At 41.7% G+C, this 8,939-nt stretch overlaps 1 long non-coding RNA gene across 1 annotated transcript in view; it reads right to left on the reverse strand.

Moving 5' to 3' along the window:
- Positions 1-896: 896 nt before the first annotated feature.
- Positions 897-8,939, reverse strand: part of LOC117943910 — an 8,783-nt gene continuing 740 nt past the window's right edge. Inside the window, exons 2-3 of the long non-coding RNA XR_004656457.1 lie at positions 6,875-6,876; positions 897-978 (exon numbers count right to left, since the gene is read on the reverse strand). This is a non-coding gene — a long non-coding RNA (uncharacterized LOC117943910). The remainder of the gene's footprint in view (positions 979-6,874; positions 6,877-8,939) is intronic.

Here is an 8,939-nt window from a genome sequence, read left to right on the forward strand (position 1 = left end):
GTCCAGATGTTGGGCAGCAAACTGTAACCTAGCTTCCACATGCCTTTTCTTGGTGCGTGGTGTGTGTGCATGGAGGCCATTGTGGTGGAGTGCATTATGTTATGGTTTGGGGTTTTGTTGGGGTATTTTTCCGGTTTGGCCTTCCTTGTGTTTTTGTCCCGGTTTTCCCATTAGTCTGGTGTTGTAGATTCTGTCTTGTGTTTCCATGCTTGTGTATGTTCTGTTTCCTGTTTTATTTTTTAGTCAGCTTCCTGTCTGGTCTTGTCTTGTCTAGCTTCGCTTTGTTTGTCTGATTGTTCAGCCCCGCCCTAATGTGTTTCACCTGATGTCTCACCTGTTCCTCATTACCTCATTACCTCTTGTATTTAACCCCAGTGTTTCCTCTGCCTCTTGTTGGATCATTCCAGTTTGTTCAGTCGTGTGTCCTGTCTATACGTTGCTGAGTTTCCGGTATTGTTCCTGTTTCCCTGGATGTTTTCCCGTGAGTTTTCCCCCCGTCTTTTACCCCCGGACCTCTGTGGACTTCTTGCTTGTGTTTTTGGACTTTGCTACTTTGTTTTGGATCCCTGTGTTTGTTTGTGGGCCTTCTGCTATTAAAGCATTGTGTACCTGCTCCCGCCTGCCTCCGTCTCTCTGCGCTTGGGTCCTCACCGCACACGCCCCACAACACATTACTTTATTTTTTTCTTTAAACAACTGTACCTGCTTTTTCCAGGTCTTTCTGACGATCTCCACGAGTTGTCCTTGGTTCTTTGACAACTCTTCTAAGTATTCTAGGGACTCCTCGGTCAAAATCTTGCGAGGAGCACCAGCTCTTTGCTTTTACCCATCATGAAATGCTTCTTAAGTGACACATTGTAAATGAGAAACCTTTTTATAAGCCATCAATTAGGAACATTTCAGCTGGTTTATTGGCTTCCCATGCCTTTTCACCCCTTTTTCTTCATGTGTTCCATATTTATTCCCATTATCATTCAACTTCATTACAAATAAAATCTGTAATGGACATACTGTACATGTTTTGATTTCTTTGTATGTGTGGATTACTTGGGCTGTTACTGACATCTTGTGAAAGTTTCCTTCCAATAGCACCATCAAATATATTTACTGGGGAAAATGTTGACACGTTCAATACACATTTTCCCCGCTGTCTAACATCCAATGATTTGTGAGACGAAAGCAGGTCTAATAAACAAACTAATATCTGCAGTAAGAAGCCTTTAGTGTCATTACGTTACAATGAATACAACAAAATGATGAATATCGGGTCCTCTCTTTGGTGATTTCAGGGTTAATGAAACCTGCCACTTGAAAGTTGATGAGTCAAATCATTGCTCAGTGGCCTACGGCTAAATCCTATCCAAATCGGATAACTGATCCGCCCTAACTAACTATATGTTACTGCTGATAAAAGGATCTAAGAAATTATCCATCTCTTTGCCAAACATTCTGCATGGCTCACTTGTGAGGAGCATCAGCATGGTATAAAGCATGCAGCACACTGAACATTCATTTAAAATGACTAGAGTTAAAGTACCTCACTATGGTGCTGAAAGGGGTTGAGTGGAGGTCACTGCAGTCCATCCAGCAGTGATATCAAAAGTCTCTGACTCGTGCACACACACACACACACACACACACACTTTCAGCCTTGAGAAATCCCTGCACAGACAGCTGACACTGCAAGTCAGTATCTTGTATGTTGTGCAATTGTCCCGTCTGTCTGAGCTCCACTATTTGGTTTTGTCAGTTCATAAGTGATTTCAAAAGGCCCTGTTAGCCCGACCTGCTCACCAGTATGTATGTATAGATAATTCACAGGCTGTCGGGCCCACAACTAGTTGTATAAATTGTTAATACTTCCATTAGATCTGGTTGAAGTACAAAACAATCTAAAGAGGTATTGGATTACCAATTTGTTCACAAGTTGCCTCTGAATAGAATAATGCTAAAAAATCTGTAGCTTCAGAAAACCTCTTTAGTGGTAGTTACATGTTAAAAAAGTAACTGGTTAATCCGGCACATATAAACAAAGATAATAGTATAGGCTACATCTTGCATTTGTAATCTTTTTTATGAGATACACAAATATAACTATCTTCTTTTTAAAAGATTGGGAGCCAGAAGCAGACAGCATCCTAACATTTAAGGATGCGTAACGTCTGCGGGACGGCCCCACTGCCGCCCAGTGACATTTATCCAAAACCACAGAGAAAACACTCACACGCCCCGCCACGACCATGCCCTATAATGAAAAGATTTTCTTTTAGTAACTTTTGATTACTAAGTTCTTAAGATGACACAGACCAAATTAGAAGTTTAGCGGATCAAATCTCAAGGAGGAGTTTGTTAAAGTTTGACTTAGAAATGGCCAAAATCACTGTAATTTCAAACTTTTAATTCAAAATGGCCACTTCCTGTTGGGTGTAGGGTATGGCTCCAATGAGGTTTTTTCTGCATCTTGACATGTTTCATATGTGTACCAAGTTTTGTTAGGCTACGTTAAACGTAATAAAGGGGCTCAATTTTTAAATCTTTGTATGGAGCGCTCGTGCGCCCATGCCCTGAAAATACTTTTCACCAGACTTGATGTGAGTTCCGCATTTGGTTAGTTGTTGAGTATATTAAGACCCTTAAAAAGGCATTTCATTAGGTGGGAATATAAAAAGAAGGAATAATTCCTTCAGTTTTAACTGGGCCTTCACTGTCGGCAAAAATGTGCTTGTTTGGAAACAAGGCTTTTTCACTTTCTTTCCGAGAGTTAAATGAATGTAACCATGCATGTTCCTTTAAAAGGAACGTTCCAGATTTTTTCACAATCTTTGTCTTGCTTCTCCCCATGGCTGATTTATACCACCAAATGATTCACCATGAAGCCATTTTGCAGCTGGTTTACAGAAAAATTGACATGGATGTGATTTCTTAGTAAAGCTGAAATGTTTACACATTTTTTAATACATACATAATAACACTGATGTGTACAGTAATTCGAATAACTTTTCATTTGAACGGCCATCTCCTGATCTGCGACCAGACTAAACCAATAACAGTACTTTGTCACGAACTCAGTGTGCTGTGTTGAGTTAACTTTAGATTGGTTAACAAAATAAGTAAAGTGGGGATGCATCATGCAAATGTGCATAACATGATGGAAGGTAGGAGTATTAGCAGTCCATTGTCTAACTGCTTCCTTTCTCACCGGAAACGGGTTTCCCCGTGGAAGACTGGTGTGTCTGTGCAGGCTGAGGTAATGGCCATGGTAATGATAATTGAATCAATTCAATTCAGTTTCATTATTAGTGTCAAATCGTAAACCACTTAACACATTGCGCCAGTGGCGAGGAGCAACATCCCCTTAACAGTCAAAAACCTCAGACAGACCCAGGCTCTAGGTGTGCAATCGCTTGGGGTGGGAAGGGTGAGAGAGAGAGAGAGAGAGGCTTGCCACCCATGTAAATATAGATAGATAGATAGATAGATAGATAGATAGATAGATAGATGTTTATTGATCCCAAGATGGGAAATCACGTTGTTACAGCAACAAAATCAGTCACAAAGCACAAAATATAAATATAAATGAAATACTAGGAAAAATATACATACATACAATATACATGAAATAATAATATATATATATAATAAATATAATAAAATGTAATAAATGAAATATTTGAGAAGAGTAGTTACTCTCTAACAAAGTTGCGAGACTACCAGACCTCCATCCTCAAAGCAATAAAACACAACAGAAGGCAACGTTGATCCGATCTGCTTCAGTCTCAGAACACTCTCTCCCAGCCTTCGTTATATACAGGGGCGGGGCCACACTGACAATCAGGAGTCAGGAACACCTGAGATGAACAGAGAGTTAGAAGAGAGCAGGGTAGGAAGCGCATAACAGAAGGTTTGGCAACGCGAGACTACGAGTATCCCAAACCTGAGGGATTTGTAACACAGCAGAACTAACACTCAAAACAGTCCAGACAGAAATGAACGTAGGCTGGGTAGAAGGTTCCAGATCCATGTGATACACAGGCCAGTGCTGAGAGGATCAGGACCAGCTTGAAATAGTCCCCAACAAATGCACCATTTCTCTGTGTGAGTAAAGTTTGATAGAAACTACAGCAACATGCTGAGACCCAGTTTAAAAGAATGCTGTCTTCCTTGGTGATGACTGTTGTATTATTGTATTGTTGCGTGTATTGAGATGAATCAATACATTGTTTTTTTATGTCTAGATAAAAAATAAGGAATAAACACCAGCCTGATCTTTTACATTTGAACAATTCAGGAGACATGTGGATGACCTGTGACTTTGTTCCTTGTGAACATAGCTACATAAACACTGCGAAGTGAAGGGATTACAGCTACCTCCTGCATGATTTGTCGTGGGCCAGCTTGTCCTATCTTCAGAAGCCTGTAGTGGTAGCTGGGCCTCGTCTACATGTGAGAAATCAAAGCCTTTTTCAGTTCCATTACCACCAACAACAACCATTCCTCCTGTGTGTAATGTGTATTATGTTGCTAACAACAACTCTTTATATGCCTTATTGTATGTAGTAGCAGCTCAAGAGCCAAACCAGGTGCAGCCAGAACAGTATGTTTCAGGCTGGGAGCAGTTGTCAAGGTAAAGGCTTCCACTGTGGGAGAAAACATATGGGATGAATTAGCTGTCACTTCCCCCACCTCCCAGCTCTGTACTCGCAATAACCCCTCTCATACACACACACACACACACACACACACACACACACACACACACACACACACACACACACACACACACACACACACACACTCAAACACACTTACTGTAGGTCATTACCAAGGCACAATCTCAAAACCAGATCTGTGAACAGCCTTCCTATGGTCAGCAATATCTTTAATTTGCAACTTTAGCTGCAGTGACAGAGTCTGGTCCTCGTGTCTGTCTGCAGGAGTTCAACAGGGCTGGAGGTCACAATGAAAGCCATGTGGATTTCAAGGGGTGCTACTATGTTAGCTGTAATTATGCCCGCTCACCTGGAACTCTACAAACCAGCTTATTATATAACTAGCGTGGGCATCTCGAGCCCTCCACCAGTTTGGGCATTCTTAATTCCTCTACTCACTTCTAAGTCCCGCCCACAGGAGATCCAAACCAAAAAGTCAAAGAAGAGACTCGAGGAGAAAGGAGTCGAGGCCAAAATTATTCTTGGTATAAGAGGGCTATAATGCATTCCACATCGGCCCAAGGAGTGGCCCTAGATGTTAATTGGAGGCGCCATTTATAAGATATGAATCTTTTGTATTTGTAGCCCCCCCTGTAGGCCAATCTTTGCCAAATCTGTTCTGAAGCCTCACAGTGTCAATTCAATTCAATTCAATTTTATTTATAGTATCAATTCACAACAAGAGTTATCTCGAGACACTTTACAGATAGAGCAGGTCCAGACCACACTCCAGAATTTACAATGACCCAACAGTTCTAGTAGTGTCATGCCAAACAGTGGCCGTATGTTTCAAGTTGATAGTATTTATTTTAGCCGAGATATGCAAAGGTTTGTGTTGTGTTCATAGCTAGCTACCCAAATTTGTTCGAAAGTAATTTTCACATTTTTTTCATCAGCTCCATCTGGAGATGATTCATGTTTTGTGCCAATCGGACACAAGGCCTAGGAGGAGTTTGGAAAAGTAGGTTTCCGATATATTGTGCCTTTTTGCATATAAAAGGCTAGGCGGAAAAGGCCGTGGCCTATTGCTCTTTGACCGCAGATGCATGGAAATAAAAACTACTGGCCTCAGCAATATACAGTGCGTTGCGAAAGTATTCAGCCTGTTATGGTTTGGGGTTTTTGTTGGAGTTATTTTCCCGTTTGGCCTTCCCCGTGTTTTCGTCCCGGTTTTCTTCCTAGTCTGGTGTTGTAGATTCTGTCTTGTGTTTCCATGCTTGTGTATGTTCTGTTTCCTGTTTTATTTTTTAGTCAGCTTCCTGTCTGGTCTTGTCTTGTCTAGCTTCGCTTTGTTTGTCTGATTGTCCAGCCCCACCCTAATGTGTTCCTGATGTCTCACCTGTTCCTCATTACCTCATTACCTCATGTATTTAACCCCTGTGTTCCCTTTGCCTCTTGTTAGATCCTTGTGTCTTGTGAAGAAGTCTGTGCCTACGTTCCAGCTGTTCTGCCTACATTCCCTGTGAGTTGTTCCCTGTGTTGTTTACCTGTTTTTTTGGACCTTTATCTTCCCCTGGACCTGGTTTTGGACTTCTTGCCCTTTGTGTTTTTGGATTTTCCTGTGTTTTGGATTCCCCTGGTTTTTGGACCTTGCCTGTTCCCAGTCTTGTCCTTTTTGGGTCCTCCACCCTGCCGTAACGTAACACAGCCCCCTTGAACTTTTCAACCTTTTGACACATTTCAGGCTTCAAACATAAAGATATAAATTTGATTTTTTTGTGAAGAATCACCAACAAGTGGGACACAATTGTGAAGTGGAACGAAATCTATTGGATATTTTAAACTTGTTTAGCAAATAAAAAACTGAAAAGTGGTGCGTGCAAAATTATTCGGCCCCTTTACTTTCAGTGCTGCAAACTCACTCCAGAAGTTCAGCGAGGATCTCTGAATGATCCAATTTTGTACTAAATGACTATGGTGATAAATAGAATCCACCTGTGTGTGTGATCAAGTTTCTGTATACATGCACCTGCTCTGTGATAGTCTCAGGGTTCTGTTGAAAGCGCAGAGAGCGTCATGAAGACCAAGGAACACACCAGACAGGTCTGTAATACTGTTGTGGAGAAGTTTAAAGCCGGATTTGGATACAAAAAGATTCCCCAAGTTTTAAACATCCCAAGGAGCACTGTGCAAGCGATCATTTTGAAATGGAAGAAGTATCAGACCACTGCAAATCTACCAAGACCTGGCCATCCCTGTAAACTTTCAGCTCAGACAAGGAGAAGATGATCAGAGATGCAGCCAAGAGGCCCATGATCACTCTGGATGAACTGCAGAATACTACAGCTGAGGTGGGAGAGTCTGTCCATAGGACAACAATCATTCGTACACTGCACAAATCTGGCTTTCATGGAAAAGTGGCAAGAAGAAAGCCATTTCTCAAAGATATCCATAAAAAGTCTTGTCTAAAGTTTGCCACAAGCCACCTGGGAGACACACCAAACATGTGGAAGAAGGTGCTCTGGTCAGATGAAACCAAAATCTAACTTTTTGGCCACAATGCTAAACGATATGTTTGGCGTGGAAGCAGCACAGCTCATCACCCTGAACACACCATCCCCACTGTCAAACATGGTGGTGGCAGCATCATGGTCTGGGCCTGCTTTTCTTCAGCAGGGACAGGGAAGATGGTTCAAATTGAGTGGAAGATGGATGCAGCCAAATACAGGACCCTTCTGGATGAAAACCTGTTGGAGTCTGCAAAAGATCTGAAACTGGGACGGAGATTTATCTTCCAACAAGACAATGATCCCAAACATACAGCAAAATCTACAAAGGAATGGTTCACAAATAAACGTATCCAGGTGTTAGAATGGCCAAGTCAAAGTCCAGACCTGAATCCAATCGAGTATCTGTGGAAAGAACTGAAACTGCTGTTCACAAACGAATATACTGTATATATACAGTACTGAAAATATGCTACAGCTTCATTTTAACAGCATGAATGGAGCAAGACGAGTCAGTGTTGGCAGCTCGGCTGTGCATATCCTATCAGTCTACAGTTGAGATAAGTCAATCTCAGGATGAGTTCAGAGTGCCCGATAGATAGAGAGATAGATAGATGGAGAGATAGAGAGAGAGATAGATAGATAGATAAATGCTTTATTAATCCGAAAGGAAATTTTAGACATCCAGGAACAAGAAACCATCACAAAACAAACACATGTACAGACCTATATCACACTTACATAAGAATAAAAATAGAAATCACTCACAGCCTGGAAGTGACCATGATGATGTGAAATATTATTGAAGACTGTATGTAATGATGATAGTGCAAAAGTGAAGAGTGCAGTAGATCATGATAAAATATTAACTATGACTATTATTTCACCATCTCAATTCAGCAATGTAGAATCCCAATGTATTTCTACTGTAGGTATACATGATCAACACCACAGGCACAGGAGAAACGTCATACTGTATGATAAGGTGTAATCAGTTGTAAAACACTAATAAAAGGTAATAATAAAGAAAAGGAGCAGTATACATCAGGTCTGGTCTTTCTTTCTAGCAGTCCTGCATTTAGAGATGAAGCTCCTAAAGTGGTCACTGCTCAGAGCTCTAGGAACAGAGCTGGGTCTCTATTTTCTTCTATTAGTGATGAGTATTAGTCCGATCTCTAATTAATTATGAATTAATACTAATAGTCTGATCTGGCATTTCCGAGGGCCTTCCTAAACATTTTCAGACTGTCTTGCCAATCTGAACGAGATTCTTTCATTCACTTTCAAGTTTCACAAGATTTGTTTTAAATTGCGAGTTTGGAAGTTATACCCAGGTGCTAGTTTCCTTTGCTCGATCATTGTCACGCCCCAAGGTGTGTGTGTGTGTGTATGTGTGTGTGTGATTGAATTTTGGATTATTTCTTCATTTTGTTATGCCTGCTGTGTGCTTGGTGTGTTTTGGTTTTCTCACCGTTTCTGTTTCCTCCTTCATGTTCCACGGAGTGTGGACCCCTTCTGCCAGCCCAGTAATTTTCAGACCAAGTACCCCCACTGCCAGCCCAGCCATCTTCAGACCCAGCACCCCTTCTGCCAGCCCAGCCATCTTCAGACCCAGCACCCCTACTGCCAACCCAGCCATTTTCAGACCCAGTACCCCTTATGCCAGCTCAGCCATCTTTAGACCCAGCACCCCTTCTGCCAGCCAGGCCATCTTCAGACCCAGCACCCCTTCTGCCAGCCCAGCCATCTTCAGACCCAGCACCCCTTCTGCAGACCCAGCCAT

The sequence above is a fragment of the Etheostoma cragini genome, chromosome 4, assembly GCF_013103735.1.
Source record: "Etheostoma cragini isolate CJK2018 chromosome 4, CSU_Ecrag_1.0, whole genome shotgun sequence".
Taxonomy (NCBI): Eukaryota; Metazoa; Chordata; class Actinopteri; order Perciformes; family Percidae; genus Etheostoma; species Etheostoma cragini.